The 21,404-nt window shown below is 36.8% G+C and overlaps 2 pseudogenes; both read right to left on the bottom strand.

The window, feature by feature from the left end:
• Positions 1-2,843: 2,843 nt before the first annotated feature.
• Positions 2,844-2,962, bottom strand: LOC112477085 (annotated as a pseudogene).
• A 15,619-nt stretch (positions 2,963-18,581) lies between these two features.
• LOC102887408 lies at positions 18,582-20,005 on the bottom strand (annotated as a pseudogene).
• Between the last annotated feature and the right edge of the window lie 1,399 nt (positions 20,006-21,404).

Genomic DNA, 21,404 nt, shown 5'->3' with positions numbered 1-21,404 from the left:
TGTATTCTTTCAATCTACTAATTTTGAACTTAATTCATGCCATTCTTTCATTCGAAAATAATTGTTGAGCTCCTACTTTGCACCAAAGCACTGACCAGTATTTTGTAATTCTGATATTCATAAAGTATACAGTACAAAGGGAGGCAAACATCAAACGACCAACCAAAACTTCCATGCAAATTAATATAAAATTGGAAATTGTAAGAAATAATCTTGATGCAGTGTTCTGCAGTAGTAACTTCTGTGATGATGAAAACATTCTATATCTGCATTGTTTAATATAGTAGCCACTAGCTACATGTGGTTATTGTGCACTATAAATGTAGGTATTGTGGGTAATGAACTGAATTTAAAATTTTAATTAAATTTAATTCATTTAAACTTCAATACCCACATGCAGCTAATGGCCATTTATCAGTCAGTGCAAATCTAGAGGGCTAGAGCACAATATTATAAGATAGAATAACAGGGAGGTAGTTTAGTCAGGGTGATTATGAGAAGGACATTACATTTAATTTCAGATATAAAAGATTATAAAAGTATATCCAGGCAAAGAATGGGGAGGAAAGACTCCTAAAACCGAGGAGAAAGGAAATTCATAGACCTTAAAGGAGGAAAATGCCTAACATGTTCAAGAAACTGAAAGAAGGCCATCAAGGGAGGGAAAAAAACAATGGATGATGGAGTTTATTACCCAATGATAGCATTTGTCCTTCACATACATTAACACTCTGCTGGGTTATCAGAGTTTGGGGTGACTGAAATCAGATTGAATTTATACTGCAAAAAATATTTTAATTGTTGCTTATGATCTACACAATGTAGATTACTTTTAAAATAATGGTATTCCTCTCTCCCCACCATTCAGGGTGCTGCTAGGAAAAATAAAGAAAAAAGCCTATATGTTACATTAGAAAGTAAAACAATTATTAAGAGAACAAGAAAGAAAGGGAGAAGCTGATGAATCATCAATGAACTTCGGAAGTAAACAGATTTGGATTTAGGTCTTCTTTTTTTTTTTTTATTTTTACAGTCTATCCAATGATATTGGTACAACTTTATTAATGCAGAATAAAACAAAATTTTTTAAAAAGTAACCTGTGCTCTGCCTATTAATCCTCACAGAGGATTTTTAAGGCAGTTGAACTACTCTGGATGATACTATACGGGTAGATACATGTCATTATACATTGGTTCAAACCCATTAAATATAAAAAAAGCAAGAGTAAACCCTAAGGTAAACTATGGTCTTTAGGTGATAAAAATTTCTTAATGTAGAGTAATCAGTTGTAAAAAGTGCACCTCTCTGGTGGAGAATATTGATCATGGAGGAGGCTGTACATATGAGGGGATGGAGAATATATGGAAATCTCTGTGTCTTCTGCTCAATTTTGCTGTGAACCTAAACCTGCTCTAAAAAATAAAGTCTCTAAAAAAGTAAAAATAAAACAAAATAAAAACTTTGTGGGTGACAGATATGTTCACTATCTTTATTGTGATGTGGTTTTACATTGTAAACACATGTCATAACTTACCCAATTCTACACTTGACATATGGACAATTTATTATATTTCAATTATGCCTTAAAGCTATTTTTAAAAAATTTTATCTATCACTAAAACATGTGTATACATATGTTCATTTATGAGCTTTTTATAAACTGATCTTTGGATGTAAGCTATCTTTGGAAAGCTACAGAATACACTCCTAAGAACAGTCATGTCTATCATAGTACAGCATCCTGTACACCTTAATGATTCTGAATCACATATAAGTTGATTGAGGAAAAAAAGCTAATGTTATTTGTAAACTTACATCCCTCTACTTACATATATTCAGAAAAAAAAATTTTTTTTATAGAAAAAAAATCATCAGATTCTGTCCAAAGAGCTCTGATTTCTGTAGCATTTTTTTCTACCAGGAGAAACAGAAATACCTCTGACCCATAAATTTAGATAAGGAAACACACAAAGGAAAATGGAGACAAATGAAAAGAAAGTAGAGTGATTCTCTATAAATTCTGGTATGACCTAGACCAATGATTTTTGAAATCTATGGGATTAATCATCTTGAAGTCTTCTGAAATTCCAAATTGTTGCTGTGTTGTAGGCATCAATAGCCTTAACAACACAGAAAGGCTCTCTCTTTCCAGCTGGTGGTCAGCAGGCAGTGATATTGATAAAGACTTATGAAGGTGCTGAGACTCTCCTCCTCTTCAAAACATCTATAGGCTTCTAGGACTTGGAGTGTGTCCTAAAAAGATGAGATGAAGCAGGAATATGTCCATCAGCCTCTCCAGCTCATAGTAGTATGGCCGAAAAGACCAGCCTAGGTTACAGATGCAGGGTCCTGAGCAGCCCCACAGAGGTTGTGATGGGGATCTGAGAGCCTGGGGAAAACAGGACCTCTATTCAATGGTGGAGCTTCTGGGTATGTGAGTCGCTTCCTCTTGGCTGGGCAGGTCTGGGCTTGAAATCCCATTGCTGGCTCTTTCCTTTCACTCTTTCTCTATTTAATTCATTGGTTCTTAATCCATTGGTGCTTGGACTGCCACCTCTGCTTCACTCGTTGAGAGTAAGTATGCTGTTTGCCTTATGTGTTCTCTGAAGAAACCAATTCCCATTGCAGCAAGTTCAGGAGGGGTTCACTGGAGACCAATGGGCTGATGGGTGGTTTCATCTTGGTTCCCAGAGCCTGGCAAGTTCCATTATCAGAATAGTTTCCAAAACATGGTACATTCAGTCTCTGTTTTGTTTTGTTTTGGCGAGGCAAATTTTGATTGACCTCACAGATTACAAGGATCTTGTCAGTTTACAATCCCTATATTTTTATTTTGTTTGTACGCCTACAGCATCTGGTCTTCCTAGGTGGTCTCCCATCCAAGTACTAACCAGGCCCGACCCTGCTTAGCTTTCAAGAGCAGACAGGATCAGGCTTGTTCAGGGTAGCATGGCTGTAGACCATTCTCAGGTTTTTAAGCAGCCATTATTAACAATGAAAAAGCCCCGAATATCATGACACAGGGAGTTGGATTCCTCTAACTTTGGCTCTGAGGTGCCTCTGTGCATCTATTTTTAGTGCATCTAATTTTGTAGGGATCTATATCAGATTCAAATCTTAAACAAGGATGCAGACAGTTCTAAGTTAGGAGGGAAGAAAAGAAGAAAAAGGATTCATTACAGGGTTCAGAAAGGAGAGGGGGGTGGCAAAGGGAAGAGAGTGGGAGGGAGAGAGACAGAGAAACACAAGGTAAGAAAATGGGATGGTATCATAGGGTGAGAAGGGAACGAGACTTTTGGAGTAGAGGTAAGCATGGAGCAGGCAGTGGAACAAGAAGCAGGAAAGAAAGAAAGGGCAAGGATGAGTGAATGGACTTGAGATGATCTTGTTGTGTGGAGTAACCTGCTCCTTTGTGCAGATGGTGTGGCAAAGACATTGTCAGTTTTTATCTTGGCTCTTGGAGTAGCCATTACCTCTGGAGCCGTTTCGAAAAAGTCTCTTCTGTTTTGAGAAACAGCCAGTGTGCTTTTGTTTTCCAACCTTGGAATATAAATTTTGAAGTGCAGATCTATTTTCTCAAGGAAGTTCGAAGGTTTATATATCTAAGAAAGAACATAGAGTTTTTTTGGGATCTCAGTCTGGCAGTTATTATACAAACTATGGTCAAAAAATCCTTTTGACACTCAAGAGCTGTCAGGATGTTTCATATTTATTCTCTGAGAGAGGAAGCTGGCCACATTCTATAATGCCTACAGGCTTCAAGCCCTTTAGACACAAATTAAATTCAAAATTTAGGAAATAATTAGGTCTGAACTGCATTAAAATAATGGAGAGGAACCACACATTTAGGAGGCTTTTGGGAATAAATCTGATAACTACACTTGCCCTAAACCCTCAGAAGCCCCTCTGAGTTATGCAGAGTCTACAAGGAACCCAGAGGCACCACCTGTTTCATGGGTGAGGCTTGGAAATGGGGATTCTCACAGTGAGCTGTCGAGTAAGCAATTTTAAAGCACACACAGAATTTTCACTCAGATAGAAAAAATTCCAGCGTTTGAGAGGGCATTTTTCTTTATGTAAATAAGAAATGAAGATACTGAGGTGGGAAAACATATTTGTTTTTTTTCCTTCAGCCTACAGGGCATCTAGGTATATGCAACAGAAATAAAAATGGCAGAGAGCACTTTCTGCTAATTCTATTTAATTTTTGGAAGTAACCTTATAACAATGACATTTATCAGATGCAAGGGTAGTTTTGGGTCTTAGAAACAAATGCTCAGTTTTAATTAAATCTGTCCTTTCTGGATAAGCGATGACATAATTGCCATAAATAACATATTTCTTTTTCAAATGCAATTTTTTTGTAGTTGTTGTTCAAAGAGAGTTTGCCCATTTAAAAAAATAAAACAAATGAATACTTGGCATCCGTAGCCCAGTCTCTGTAAAGTACAACTGATAACATTAATGTAATTCAGATAATGGTTATCATTTATTGTTTCAATATGTACTGTTTAAATATAATCATTTTCATAAGTTTGGAAGGAAACATGGAAACAAAGAAATGATCTACAGGAGCTTGACATCAAATTGAAAATGTGAGTTAAAGTAGTAAGTAGTTGGCTGATTAATTAATCAATTATTCATTTATTCACCAAACGTTTATTGCCAGACACTATGTTCAGTAATTCAAATATTATGATGAGGAAAAATAGACTTGATCTTTGACCTTGTGAAGGCTTCAAGCTAGTGCAAGAGAGAGAAAAGAATCAAATAAGCATAGAAACAGAAATAAAATTAAACTGTGAGAAGTGCCTTGACATGTGATTACTGCCTCATATTTACGTGAGGGGTTGTAAAGCATCATTATGGCACCAAAGAAGTGTTATAGCAGTTTCTGATGTGTCATGATTAAGAAATGGTTAGTTCATTCCTTCAATAAATGAACATTCATTATTTTAAAAAAAATATGTATGAATTGGAAGTCTGAGAGGTCATTAGAAAAGCCTGTCTGCATTTGGAACAAAGGTTTGGAAGTGAGAGGGATCAGCATGTAGCCAAGGACCATGCAGTAGAATAAGAGCCTGAAACAACAAAGTGTTATGCAGGAGAGGAGAAGTAATTCGTGCAGTATGGGTTGGATCATATAGTCTCGAATGCCAGGTTCAAGTCTTTATGCATAAGATCTAAAGGTTACTGTCCCCCAAACTTGTTGACCTCACATCACCTAGATAATTTTTTTGAAAAATACAGATGTCTAGGTTTTAGGTTGATCCAGGCATGTTTGACCTGGGACAATTTTGCAACAGGAGACACTTATCAATTGCTTTAAAAATACTGCAATGCATTAATGGAAAATTTGAAGTATAATAAGGCCAACAGATCAAGAAACGACTGTTAAAGAAAACATGGTTTATTATTACCCACAGTTCCCAAGAAGGGACATGACACAAGAAGGGCCATGGAAGGAAGCATGAGGGTTGGTCAGGAACCAGAAGAAGGGAGAATTGTGAGCAAGAGTCCTTATTGGTTTCCATGAGAAGAAATAGATGAGGTAGGGCATGCTGGTTTAGGATTGGCTAGTTTAAATAATTTCAGCAGGTTCAGGGGCACAGGGGCTGTCCCTAGTTGTCTAGTACTTGGCCCTGGAATGTTTATGGCAAGTGCTCTGGTTTGGTAGGTTTGTAATCAGAAAGCATGCTTGTGGACTAGTTACTTACTATCTCTAGGAATTGGCTAACCTTGGGAGGGACAGTCCCTCCAGAATCAGGATGATCCCAGATGTCAAAGCATCGGAACTATAGAAACTAAAAGACAAGGTTAACATAGCAATTTCTGAAGACATTTTTGGTTGTTATAACTGGGGAGGGATGGGTGCTACTGACATCTAGTGAGTAGAGGCCAGCAATGCTGTTAAATATTTTGTAATGCACAGGATAGCCCCTGCAATAAAGAACTGTGCAGCCCCAACTGTCAATAGTTCCAAGGTCAAAAAAGCCTGAAAAACTGACAAGTCCACAAGGACAACCCTGGAATCTCTTTATATAATTTTGCAACTCTAAAGGGGATTCAGAAGATTAATATGACTTAAGAAACACTGGGATAGGCAGTGGGGAGCCACTGAGGAGTTTTGAGCAAGAAAGGGTGGATTTTAACAACAACAAAAAAATCAGATGTAGGTATTCAGTAAATAGATAAGAACATGGAAGGGAATGATTCAAGTTCAGCTGATGTTTGCATTGCAAACTCTGAAGGAAAATGGATCGGTAGGAGACAAAAATGGCTTCAAGTGTATCTTTAAAATTTTATCTATTAAAGAGATCTAAAACAGATTTTTAAAAAATGTTAACATTTAATAAAATTGTGGATTGTATATATAGGTAATTATTATATTATTTAATATAATTTAATGATTTAATATGATTTTCAATACCTTTCTGAATCTTTGAAAATTCCTACAGCAAACACTTTAAAAAGTCATGCACATGGGGCATCTAGAATTGACATAATAGATGAGATAAAGAAGTTGAAGGATGAGTTTATAGAACTGGTGGGAAAACAAATCTATTTTCTCATGAGAAAACTCATTCCATCTGTAGACAGTTCTAACAGGGAAAAGATCTTATAGTTTTTCTGCATTTCAATATTTGGAGAGGATTTTATCATTTCCCCTAACCTGATGTCCAATTTTTGAATCCTCCATTGTCTATGTTCATCCTTATGGTGCTTTTCACATAGCTGGCAGTTCCTTGAGTCAGAAACCATGATTTATTTTTATTATACCTGTATTGCTTAGCACACAGTACTTAGCACATAGAAGGTATGCAATACATATTATTGAATATCTAATAACTCATTAGGGTATTTTTCTCTCTCTAGTATGACAGTTACAGCCTGGGATCTTGGATATTTTACCTAACAAGAAGGGTTCTATTGATTTTCTCCCCTGAAAATGTTGAATCCCATCAGAAGGCAACATTCCTCTGTATTTTCAGTATGAGAGAATCCAGTGCGAATTGTCTGTGACATTTTATGCAAGACATGTTGATTATGCAGGAATTAACCATTCACCCTTTAATCATATACTATCAAAGGACACCTCTTATACCACTATAATTTTTCTCATAGGACATAATGAAAAGTGTTTTGCCGATGTTTACGTGAATTCAAGGTGGTAGTTGTGATTTTACCTTAATAACACACATCAAAGCACTTATGCCTGCCAGAATGTAAACCCCTTGAAGCCAGATCGAGTATACTTTTACTCACTACAGAATCCATAGCAATGCCTGACCCACTCATGAGAAAGAAAAGTGAGCAAACAAGGAAAGAGCAAAGAAGAGCATACAAAAAATAGAAAATATGAAATAAGATGTCAAGAATAATGCCTAAAATACAACATGTGACAAAATAAACAAATAAGTTATATAGTTTTTAATTATAATTCTTAAATTATGATTTTGTTTTAAAAATTCAATGCATGCTGTTTAATACTATTATTAGTTGGTGCTTTATGAGCATTTTCTATGTGCCATATATTACACTAATTATTTTAATTGTATTATCTTATATATTTCTTTAAACAGCTATAAGAAGGTACTATTAATCTGTTTATTTAAAGATAACACATCCTAACTGAAATTAATCTGAAAAACTAAAATTAAAATTGATAAAGGTTTATCTACATACTGACACTCAAGGAAATATGAGCAAAAATATTTATATTAAAGTAAAATAAAGACACAATATTTTACACAGAAAAAAAGGCAATTGTATTATGTCATGCTGTATTTCAAAGGCATGCTCCACAATGAAAATATAATTTATACATACAACTGAAAACATTACTTCAAAGTGCATAAAAAACACCAAATAAAAATACAAGGAGAAATAAATAGAAACATGATAATAGACTTTATTTTTTTAATTTGAAGTGGGTTTTCTCTTTTTTAATTTTTCAATTATAGTTGACATTTACTATTATTTAATATTAGTTTCAGTTGTATAGCATAGTGGATAGACATTTATGTAATTTATGAGGTGATTCCCCCCGATAAGTCTAGTGTCCACCTGACACCATACATAGTTATTAAAATCTTATTGACTACGTTCCCTATGCTATACTGTATATCCTTGTGACTATTTTGCAACTATTAATTTTTACTTCTTAATCTCCTCTCCTTTCTTACGCATTCTCACAAACTCCCCTTTTATCTGGCAACCATCAAAATATCCTATGTCTGAGTCTGTTTCTGTTTTGTTCATTTGTTTTGTTCTCTGGATTCCATATATAAGTGAAATCATGTGATATTTGTCTTTCTCTGTCTGACTTATTTTACTTAGCATAATACACTCTAGTTTCATCCACGTTGTTACAAATGGTAAGATTTTTTTTTTATGGTTGAGTAATATTCCATTGTATATATGTACCACCTCTTCTTTATCCAATTACCTATTGATGGGTACTTAGGTTGCTTCCAAAACCTGGCTATTGTAAATAATGCTGAAATGAACATAGGGATGCATACATCTTTTCAAATTAGTGTAATTGCTAGGACATAAGGTCATTCTATTTTTAATTTTTTGAGGAACCTCCATACTGTTCAGTAAAGTAACAGGAAACAAAATTAATAATCAGAAATTGGTTGCATTTTTATACACCAATAGCAAACTATCAAAGAGAAATTAAGAAACCAATCTCTTTTACAATTACAGCAAAGAAATAACCTAGACATAAATTTAACCAGAGAGGTAAAAGATCTGTTCTCAGAAAATTATAAGACATTAAAGAAGATACAAATATATGGAAGCATATACTGTGCTCAAAGAGAAAGAATTGACATCATTAAAATGTCCATACTGCCTAAAGCAACCTATAGATTCAATGCAGTTTCTATCAAAATACCAAAGGTATTTTTCACAGAACTAGAACAAAAACATCCTAAAATTTACATGGAACCATATAAGACCCCAAATAGTCACAACACTTTTGAGAAAGAAGAACAAAGTTGGAAGTATCATGTTACCTGATATCAAACTATATTACAAAGCTATAATAATCAAAATGGCATGGTACTGGCATAAAAACAGACACGACACATAGCTCAATAGAATAGTATACAACAGCAGTCCCCAACCTTTTTGGCACCAGGGACTGGTGCTCCTGTGAGAAACTAATGCCTGATGATCTGAGGTGGAGTTGAGGTGGTGATGCTAGCTCTGGGAAGAAACCAGATGAAGCTTCGCTTGCTCACCCGCCACTCACCTCCTGCTGTGCAGCCTGGTTCCTAATAGCCCTTGGACTAGTACCAGTCCATGGCCTGAGAGTTGGGGATCCCTGGTATAGAAAGCCCTGAAATAAACCCATGTCTATATGGTCAATTTACCTATGACAAAGGAGGCAAGAATATACAATGGGTAAAAACGATCTATTCAATAAATGATGTGGGGAAAACTGGAGAGATACATACAAAAAAAAAAAAGAAAGAAACTGGGCCACTTTCTTACATCATATAGAATAAACTCAAAATGGATTAAAGACTTTAATGTAAGATCCAAAACTCCTAGAAAAAAGACATAAGAAGTAAACTCTCTGACATTGCTTTTATAATATTTTTTCTGATATATCTCTTTGGACAAGAGAAACAAGGAAGAAATAAATAGAACTATATCAAACTAAGTTTTTGCACAGCAAAGGAAATCAACAAAAAGAAAATTTACTGACTGACAGAAGATATTCGCCAATGAAACATCCCATGAGGGGTTAATATCTGAAATTTATAAAGAATGCATAAACTTAACATCAAAAATCCCCAAAAATCCAATTAAAAGTGAGAGAGGGCCTGAACAGACATTTCTTCAAAGAGGACAGACAGATGGCCAATAGACATATGAAAAGATGCTGAAGGTCACTAATCAGCAGAGAAATACAAATTAAAACCACAACGAGATATCAGCTCACACCTGTCAGAAGGGCTATCATCAATAAATCAACAAACAAGTGTTAAGATTTGTTGAATAGGGAATCCTCATACACTGTTGATGGGATAGCAAAATGGCGAAGCCACTATGGAACACAATAATATACTTTAATATATTATTCTTAGTCTTTAATAGATATTGGAAGTCACAAATAAGTAAGATTATAATAAATTTAAGTACAAAACCTAATAATATAATAGACATATATGAAACTTGAGCCCTAAAAATGGAATCCACTTTATTTTAAAATGGCCAAGATACATTAATACAAACTGATCACATATTTAAAAAATCAACTTAGTATGTATATTCCCCAAAGTAGAAATTGTATAATAACATGATTTAAACATTCTATGATGAAAACAAAAACTATAAATTACTAAGGCCAGTGTAAATAAAATAAACCCACTCAATCTTATAAAATTAAGACAAAATACTAAGAAATAGCTTTTGTACTTAGAAAGTGAAAAACTATAATTCTAAACTACTTTGAAATATCAATGAGAAAGCTGCCTAGGAAAAACTACAGGGCATTGCTACAGTTAGATTCACAGGCAATTTCATAGTCTTATATATTTTTATTGTTATCAAGAAAAGATAAATATAAAATAATTGAACATTCAACTAAGATATGTGAAAATAGTAAAATAGCTTCAGGAAAGCAGAAATGAGGAAACAATGAAGAAAAAGAAGGAATTCATTAGAAAATAGAAGAAATTGGACCTTAGTATCATAAATAATCAATAATATAAACAAACTCTCCAAGTCTAATTAAAAACAAAAAATAAGAAAGACAAGTGTACAAAATTAGTTACGAGGGAATGATACTGTAGATAAGAGAGTTTAAAAACATTATGAGAATACTATGTACTTTTCTATGGCAATACATTTGAAAATGTTAATGAAATTGATGATTTTCTAAGAAAGTATAAATGGTCAAAATTGAATTAGGATGAAGCAGACAATCTGAATAGGAAAAATAACTCGGGGAAGAAATTGAAAGTATTGTTAAAGGGTTACTTCCAAAAAAGGCTCTGGCTCAAATGTTTTTATGAGCAATTTTTTCCAACTTTGAAGAACAGATAATTCTCTTACTTTGTAAACTGTTTGAAAGAATAGAAGAAGATCCAAAGCTTCCTAATTAGTTTTATAAAGCTATCATAACCCTGGTTCTAAATCTTGACAACCATAGCACAAGAAAAATACAAACGACTTTCCTATTGTCCAGTCACACACACACACAAAATTAGGAATTTGAATTTGATACTACATCAAAAAATCATGTTCCTTGGCCAAGTTGCATTTTTTCTAAAGAATGAAAGGGTGAAGTTATATCAGGAAAGTTACTATTAAAACGTATTACACAAACAGGCCAGAAGAAAAAGTCATATAAGAATTATAATAAAAATGTATTAAATAAAATCAAATACCAATATTAGCACATTGAAAGGAAAGTAATCCTTAACATGAGAAAAAAGTATATTTTTTAACCCCTTGAAGATTACATGCGATGATGAAACACCAGAGGAGTTTTCATTGGAATCAGGTACACAATGGCCATAACCACAATTATACAATATGTTTTAGAAGTTCTATCCAAAGCAATAAAAGAAATCACTAAAAAAGAGAGATAGTTGATGGCAATAAGACAAAGTTGTCATTTTCAGGTGATTGATAATTTTTCTTTTTGGAAAACCAAGAGAAACTACTAAAAATCTATTCAAACTAATAAGTCACACAGAAAGTTGGCTTAAACAAAATAAATAAGTACCAACTACCACTACCACAAAAGCCTCAATGACTCCTTTGGACATTTCAAAAAACCAAATAGCATTTAAAAAAAAAAAGATTTATTCAAACTAACAAAAAATATGCAAAATAGCTTTGAATAAACTAAAATAGAAATATTTAGGATCTATGTAAAAAATGCTATAAAACTTTATCAAGATATATTAAAGGAACAAAAGTGCAGTAAGTTTTATTCCTGAAGGAAAGACATTATTTTAAAAATGTAATTCTTCCCCACATAATAGGTAAGTTTAAGGTATTTCCAATAAGTTTCACGATGATATTATTTTGTAATGTGAAAAAGTAGTTCTGAAATTATCCCAAAACACAAAGGAACGAGGATAGAGAATTTTCTTTAAAAGAGGAGAAATGCAGACATAGCTAAAATGTTAATAAAATTACCATAGTCAAAACAAGGTGACAACACCTGCTCCAGAGCCCACAGTGTCCCTAGACCAGCACAGGTGCTTTGTTAACTTGTAGTGAATGAATAAATAAATGCTTCCAGCTGAGCCAGAGGTCTGGTTCCTGCAGTAGGCTTGCCCTCCAGCATTCCTGGTTGACTTGTGGCAGTGAGGAGGAGACTCTGTTTCCCAGTGCTCTAGGATGAACCACTTCGGAATGGAGGGGCCTAAAGGGGGCTTCACCTTCCATGAAGGCCCCATTTTAGTTCCAAACTCAATGCTGCGTGTTTGTCAAGCACGCACTACCTGATAGATACTATATCAAGTTCTGGGATAAAAAAGTGAGTAAAAACACAGCTCCTTGACTCACTGAGACCATGGCTGGCAGAAACCTAAAAATTAACCATTGGATTTAACTGGTCCTAGGGTGAGTAGCTTGCATATTGCCAGAAATTATCTCCTCCCTTTGGATTACTCAGGAAGCATGAGGCTGAGATCACCTTAATATTCAGAGAGGTCTAGAGATTGTGGAGAAAAAGCCACACATCTTAATTTTTTTGACTTTGTGCCTAGAGCTCTGGATAGGCCACTGAAGTGGCAGGGGCTATTTTATCACTCCTTGTACATTCATTATTGTTCATCTTGTGTACTGAAATCTGCCAGAGAGGAACCCATTCTTTTCTACTTTTCTCTATAATCTTGGGTTTAGCTGAGTGAATGGGCCCAGGAGAGCAGGTGGGTGGATATAGGTGCGTCTGATCCAGGTGGCAATCAGAAGGTACTGGTTACACCTTTCAAATTCTCTGCCAGTGACAGCCTTCATATCCATTTGCCCACTACCTGGCTGGGAAAGTAGCATTTCAGGGTCACCCAGAGAGGTCTGAGTGTGGCAGTTAGACCTAGTGCCAACTTGCCACAGCAATTCAGGGCCTGCTCACCCCAGAGCAGAGAGCTGCCACCTGCTCTCCTATCTTTCCTCCCCTGCCTGCTTTTCGTGTAATGGAGGGAGTGGTTAAATGTCTGGCATGATTCAGGAGACAAATCGAGGGTCTCCAGGCCCTGCTATGCCTCAGCTGCTGTTATCGCCTCAGAATTCAAGTCCTATCAGGCAGGGACCGGCCTTTGAGAATTGTGTGTTGTTTCCAGTACATGGGTGTGGGCACCAGTCCAGAACACCTCTGCTGCTGGGATACAAAGCAAGTGAAAGGAAGCCAAGCTCCCTGGTCAGCAAGGCCTCTCTGTCTGTCTGTCTGAGGTCAGAGATGGTGAGCAGCAAACTGAAGGGGGTGTCCAGGCCGAAGAGCGGGTAGAAGGAGTTTCACTAAAATTTCATAAAATGAGCTTTGAGAGATTCAGAGAAGAGCTGAATAAAAGCCCTGGACCTATGGAGAGCTTTGTGTTCATTAAAAAAGTTGATTCAGCTCCTATCAAAACAAACAACTGCTCAGGCCTGGGCTCTTTTGTGTTATTGTTAAGTGCCAGGATACTGTGACTTTTTGAGAAAAGAATTATTTTAGGATCAGTCCAAGGAGGTGTGGCTAACTTTGGTTGCAGACACAAATTTAAAATGATACAGTCCTTAAAGGATTTATTGTTTGATTTTTTGCAGTTCTTGAAGCTGCTGCATTTAATAAGTAATATGGTCAGATATGAGTTGTTTAAACCTCAAAGCTAAGTTCACTGATCTGACTCTATCTTATATTCAACAAACAGTAATACCCTTTTATTTGCGTGGCTCAAAAAAAAAAATGTTTCTTTGAGGCTAACACATATTCAGTTAACCCTCCCTCACTCTCCCACTTATTCAATGATTTAATGAGCATCTTCCATGTCTTGTATCAGGCACCAGAGATACAAAGATAAATAAGCCATGGCAACAAGCCTAGAGAAACTTGTGAAGGGAGACAGACTCACAAACAAATATGGAGAGAGAAGTATCAAAAATGTGATGCTAAAATGATGTCTGGGGAACAATAGCACTTCTGGTGACTTAGTGGCCCAAAGAGATGAAAGTCCTTCCTTTAATATAAACAATAGAAATGCTGCATAAAATATAAAAACATATTTTCTTCTTTTTCTTTTTTTTTTGGAGTTCCAGTGGGCTTTTATTGAGATAAATTAACAAAAATCAAGATTTTGTCAAACCATCTTTTCTGACCTTTACAACCTCAGCAGAGACTCCAGTCCATGCATATACTTATAATACATCCCTACAAAAACAGAGCCCCACTGGAACATTTGCCAGTTAACAGAAAATCAATTTTCCCTTTTCCCAAATGTTTTCAAAATTTTGAGTCCCCGCTGTTCACTTCTGAAACTGGTGCCTTGTGTCTAGGAACATTGAAATTCTGTCCCATTTTTATTGACCCAAAAATAAATGTCTTCAAGTTTTAGTTTTGTTTCAAAAAAGGGAAGAATGACTTTGTTTTCTCCAGGTACCCTCCCCTACAACTATTGGTTAAAATGCAGTAGCTCGTATCTTAATAACCCAACCCAACCCAACCTCCTCCCTCAGTCAGCCCAGTGTTGTCTATTGGAGAATTTAAATACACTTCTGTTGGAATCTGTCAGCAGTGGAGGGGCAGAGTCCAAGTGCCAGGCTAACTCCCTCAGACCTCATGAACTGTTATAACCTCTAGATACTCAACTCTTTACCCCAAAGATGAGTTTTTAGATTAGGAGAGTGGATTTTCTTTGAGAGTTTTAAAAATTATCTTCAAGGATACAAAGTTGAACTACAAAGTCACCAAAGTCCACTTAACTTTGGTGACAAAAAGGTGACTGACTTCAGCTCCCATGAGGCCAATATTTTCCTTGACAAAGGTATTTTTCCAGAAAATGACTCCACAATAACAATTTTTAAGATATACAGAACACTGAAAAAAGTAACAAATTAAAAATAACATGACTTAATTCCCCAAAATTTATTTCATCTTTTTGTTACTCTTCTATAAGGCCAAGAGTGTGGCTAAAGGCAGTTTTTGATGAGGTTGTGAGCTTCCAATGTGCTTCTAAGTCTAGTGCAGGCACACTCCCTTTTGGGGTATAGTAACCTCCCTCTCAGCCCTATTAAAAAAAAGGAAAAAAGAAAAAAAATAAACCGATTGATCAAAATGAGATGATTTGATTCTTACAATTTACACTCAAGGGTTTGTGCTGAGTTGTCTGGTTCTACCCCAAGTATGATGGTATCAAATACAAAGCACATGGCAAAGGAAAGATGCTCCCATCTCATTCCGAAAACAAATATCGATAACCAATTGCCTCCCCACACTCCCCAGCTTTTGGGGCCAACCTGCACTATGATGCAGGGCCAACTGGAAAATAGTTTAGAGACATATTTAGGTTTCCTTTTCTTTTACTTCTTTTAGTGAAAGATCATTTTGAAATAAATGTATTCCATTGCTAAGAAAAAGGCAAGTATGTTTCTCCATCGGAATGTATGGGAAGGGAAAGACAAAACAGGCCCAGAAGTGGCATGGTGTGTCGTAGTCCTCAAGCCATTACACGGCCATACAGCCACAGGCTCGAACATGAGCTGGACATTACTTAAATATTAAAAATAGAGAAGAGTTTTCATCCAAATGAACCACTGGAAAAATATTATCATTACTTAAAATAAACGCCTAATACTGGAAGAACACGAAAACAATTTCCAGTAGTAACAAAAATGCTTCTTATTATGAGGGGGAATTAAAAATAAAAAGAGAGAGACTAGGCTTTGACCTAGTCCTTAGAGCCCCTCTCCATTTAACAATTCCTATTCAAGAGTCAAGCACCAAAACTGGATAGCTGCTTGTACAAGACTGTCCAATAGTGGCGGCCCAGACAGTGTAAGAACCACTCCTCATCAGAGGCTGTACTTTAGTAATACTTTCAACTGAGAGTTCATGCTTTAAGAGGGACCCACAGGCACGTGGCAACAAGCAGACACAATCGGAGGCTGGCAAAGAGGATTGCACTGTTTTTTGGTCACCCACACTGTCTACCGAGATACAAAATTGCATTTATGAGTCTTTCTTGCTTTTCTTCTATAATTAATGGTTCCTCTTATCTTGCCAGAGGTGGGGGAGAGATAGCTGCATTAGTACAACGGCAAGATTTTTTTGGTCAAATGTTGATGCCTTTTATATTCCCTCCCCCCACCTCTCCCTGGAAAAAGTTGCTTCCTTAATTAGGGCCAGTATGTAGTAGCCAACATTGTCTGGATAGGAGAACCTATGTGGCTTGGATACCAAATAAATGAGCTTATTCTTTTTTGGGGTTTGTATCGTGCAGCTCCTGATACAGTTTTTAAGGAGTTAGGGCTATGTCTGATCAGGAGGCACCTGCAGGATTTTGATCTTCAAGAATTTTAGGTGAGTCACAAAGAGCTTTTACTTACAACTAGACAGAGTTAAAAAAGCAACTTTTAATAATTGATTTCTTTATCCAGATGAGCTAAGCATGAAAACATATGTAGGACTTATCTTGTAATATTTTAGGGATTTGAAAAATAATGGAATATAGAGATAAGAACATTTTATTGATGATTGATTGACCGATTTTACTCTAAATGCCTCTGATTGACAATATACTGGCTTAAAAGGAAATTAAAAACATTTTTAAAATTCACTGGTTTTGATTCATCTCACTCCTTTTGCCTGGAGATCAGGCCAAACACCAGGCAAGTTGGGAGGAGCACAATTTAAAGCAACACTATTGAATGTAAAGCATCTGTCAGCAATTTACAATGCAAAATAACAAATAATTCTTGTCACAGAATTAAACAGGGTGGCAAGCAGCTTTCTGCAGCATGAAAATTAACAGCTCTCAGGGACTGCCCATTCCTGCAAGTTTATGTATCAAGGTAGGCAGAGGGCTACACACTTATACAGTATAGGAGGTGATCAACAGAAGTAAGCCCCAGAACTGCTAATATTTCCAAAGCTGGTACTGGCTAATACTCTAAAGTACAAATCCATGCTTTATGCATATAGTGCTCAGACACTGCCACTCAACTGAATTGTCACGCTGCCAGGCAGATTAATTTTTGTCTCCTTCTGCTGAGCTTAAAAAGTCCTCAAACTTTTAAAAAAAGGGGAGGAAGCATAATCAGAGAGCATTTCAAAAATAACACCTTGAATTATAGGTTTTTGAAGCTTCTTTGCTCCCTCTGGAAGGTCTCCTCCAAAGGTACTAGATGAGACAGTGTGGCAGCAAACAGTGATTCCTGGGCCCCTTTTCCAGCATAAGGTCCCCACTGAGGCCTGCTTTCTACCATAAGAGACCAAAGTACTTTTTAGAATTTAGTGTTGCAGAAAACTCAGCCCCTCTTATCTTTAGCTGCTCCCATAATCACTCCAGTCTTCCTAATCACAGCAACTTTTATTTTAAAAAGTTATGTGTGTATAAAAACCCAGAAAAAAAACTTATTTACAAAGTTTATATAAGTATACACACCCAATTTTCTATGGGACACACTTTGCCGCAGAGGAAAAGGGTCAAGGCTGACATGTCTACACATCAAATGCCATAACTACTAATGGAGGCAAATGTAACACAGTCTTTAGTGCTCTGCTATACAGCACAAAGCCTTGTCATATGACTTGTGCAATGATACTGTTCTTTCCTTTGGGAGAGATGATGTTACATCTACTCAGCCCAGAAGAAATTTTTATGTGGGATTTTTTTTAAAATACATATATTTACAGTGCAGATGAACTCAGTTGCATATCAACTCCTCCACATAAAGACAAAGAAAATGGTATTTAACATTACCAATACTTATCATCTTCCAGCCCTGGGCTTGAGTACTGGGTAGAAAGGGAAGAAATTTCAATTTGAAACCAAAATGAAAAGACAAAAATTTTAAAAGAAAAACAAAAGAAGAAAAAAGAAAAAAGGAAAGAAAGCATCACTATTGTTGAGTCCTTGGGCTGTGTCTAAAAGATGACATTTTGAATGGTCTCATAGCATAAAGCACTTTGCACAAATAAGTAATAAGCTATTCAGGTTCAAAAAACAGATGAGAAATCAGGGAGAAGTTGAAATGTACTCGAGTCAGCTGTTGGAGAATTCTGAAATCATAGACAAACTTGTGTGTTCATTAAGACTGTCCTCTTATAGGATTTCTCCCCTTCACTCCTTTCTCCTCCTTTCTTCCCCAGAAAACATTTTTTAAGAGCCAGCGGTTAGTGCACTAATGTTCAGTCAGCACACAGTGCAAACAAGTGGAACAAAAAAGGTAAATTTTTTCTTTTTAGCTTTTTTCTCTTTACCAGTTAAAAAAAGAAAAAAAAAGGTCTAAGGTTTTTTAAGTCTTCATAATGCCAAAATAAAAGATGAAAAACCCACAAAAAGAAGAGCATCCTCCCCAAAATGTGTCACAGATCTGAACTAGCCTTCTGTAGTTTGTCAAAGTATGCTTGTTAAGGTTTCTCATCTACAGGCTCACTATGGTATTCTGCCACATATAGGCTCTTGTCAGTGTTGCTGGGGATAGGTTTAATTTCTGTTCCCAGCTCTTTCTCAGTGCTGGGAAGGGATCATCATATGTGGTCTAGTTGATGGCTAAGCCAAGATGATCAAAGCAACCTGATCTTCCAATATGATGGAGATAATTCTCTGCCAGCTTTGGGAAGTCAAAGTTTGTTTCCACATTTGCAGCTTGTATATCAGTACCCCAGGTAAACAAATCAGTGCAAACAAGATTATGGCATAAGCCATTTTGGAAATCTAAGACACATGATTTTGATGTTCCTGCCTCATTTTAGCATAGATATAGAAGCAAGAATAACCCAAGTTGAGAACTCTTCTTGGCTAGCAATTCAACTTGTTAAGAAGAGTTATAGAAAACAATTGACTGGTTTATCTGAAGCCTGGAGAAAAGTGTATTTAGGCAGTGTACTTTTTGGCACTCAGTTACATATCAGTAGTACTGGGTTACTCCCTTCAAAGTTAGTTCCTCCATCAGGTTAATCTCATAGGGTTCCTACAAATGGGAATTCATGAACTTCTGTACACTGAGAGGGAAAGTAGTGGAATATAATAAAATCTGTCTGTTTTTAGGTGGTGCAAGAATAATATCCTCCATTATTTGCACAAAATCCTGTGATAGCAACTTATCTGCTTCCTCTTATACTATCCGCTGGACACGATCAACCTTTGCTACTCCTTTCTTGATAAGATCCGGGATTCTCCCATGGGTTGTTATCACCACGTGCATTATGTCATCAAGCCTTATTATGTCATCCAGTACATTGGTTCCTCTTGTGGTTGCCATCATTTCGGCCCCTCCCATGTGTTTGCTGACCTGGATGCAAATTTGATTGATCCGTAAAGCAAGTTCACTTGTGCAAACAATCACAATTGCTTGTATACTGTCCTTCCTCCAGGTCTAGCCATTAATGTAATAGAATGAGGTAGGCACCACTCTTGCCTGTTCCATTTTTTGCTCTAGCTAAAATATCCCTGCCAGATGAAGCAATGAGAATACTCTCCTCGTGATTGGAGATGGCTTTTTCCAGCCTATTTCAAATTTCCCATCTGTAACTCCCATTTCAAACAATAATCCTCAAACTCATTTCCTTTTGTGGAGGTCACATCTGAAGTTTATGATTCTTAGATCCTTTGCAGGTGAGTTTAAAGTCTTTTTCCAGTCATCATATTTAATAGTGCTGGTCATAACGCTTTGCTTGCTGCTGAGTGCCATTACTGATCATGTTGGTGTTTTGCAGCTGGTTCATCTGCTGCTGTGTCCCAGACCACCACTGGGCTTCATAGCTCCCTTCAGCTGGCCATTTTAACTGGATAGACCCATTATCATGGGGTTCTCTGTTCTAGCCGCATGCATGCTATTATTAATTGTAAATATGTCTCTTTCAAACTTTGAAACTTTTGAAAGTCACTAGAGAAACCATAATAGTTTATTAGGCTCTCCAAAATGAAAAGGTAAACATAAGTCTTGCTCAATATTGAGCCCTCCATCCCAACACAGGCCAGCACCTGTAAGTCTCTGTACAGTAAGTGGCATTAACTCTCATGCACCGAATCAACTTCTTATTTTTAAAAAAGCCCTATGATAAGGTTGACTTCTGTATCTGAACTCACTCATTTGGATCACTGAGGCCACTCTCACTCGGCACCCACTGTCCTTTATTATTTCCTGGAAGCTCCTGAAATGGCTGAGGTCCTTCCTCCTCCCAATGCTCCGCCTGCGCTGTGGCCCCTCAGTGTTGCCTCCTGTGCCCCATCCTTCCTTCTGGGGGCTGCTAGGCTGTGCTACCAGAGCCACCCACAGCCCAGAGTTGGCCGGCCTCTGAAAACTCATTTTTAATACATAGAAGAACTGATAAGAAAACAAGGAAATCTCCAGGTGCTAACAAACAAAGAAAAATCTTAAAATTCAAGTGGTGAGAGTAATCAGAACCCCCAGGTCCACATGCAGCCTTTAGGGGCCAGGGATTCTAAAACCCAAGTGAGAGAAGGCCAGAGCATTAGAACGGACTCTGAATAAAGTGCAGTGTCTAGGAGCACTGTGTTGCTGTGCAGTCCAGCCCAGGGAGGTGGAGGGAAGGCAGGCCTTCAGTGTGATGCCTTGGATGGAAAAAAAATTCTCTTATGAGAAGTCGAGTGCCACATCTGACATATTATTACAGGTGCAAAGTCCAAATTTACAACATTTCTGAAGAAAGTAGAAACCTGCAACCTCAGAAATGAACATAGAAATGTTTTCAGCACCTATGAATGATTTAGGATCTACGGCCTGAAGGGGGATAGAGAATGCAGAGAGATTTAATAATATGATTTGGTTTACTGAATAGGAAGATACTTCTAAGGGTAGTGAGAGAGATGGAGCAATGAAGGATGGAGACAGGAATTAAGGAGACTATTATGGAGTCGTAGGTAAAGACGGGCAACAGCTCAGACAGACACTAGAAAGGACCATCAAGGCTTCCTGGTCTTGGGTTTCATCTCATTAACATCAGATATTCTCACTTTCACTCTTATCTATTTCCCTGGGTACAAGGAAGAAGAAAAATACTTCCTGACCTGCCATCCAGGCCCATCCATCTTGTGGAACCTGAGGCCCTCCTGTTTTACCATTCAGGGGACTCCGGCAATGCCCACTAGTATCCTCTAGCCATTTATGGGCCCCTTTCCCATTCTCTGTGCTTCCTCCCTCCTCTACCTAACCTCTTACCTCTCTGTTCACTCTCTCTCTCAAACCATAAATAATGTATTCAGTGTTA

Source organism: Pteropus alecto, unplaced genomic scaffold (genome assembly GCF_000325575.1).
Source record: "Pteropus alecto unplaced genomic scaffold, ASM32557v1 scaffold52, whole genome shotgun sequence".
NCBI lineage: Eukaryota > Metazoa > Chordata > Mammalia > Chiroptera > Pteropodidae > Pteropus > Pteropus alecto.
This window is presented reverse-complemented; position numbering and strand designations above follow the sequence as displayed.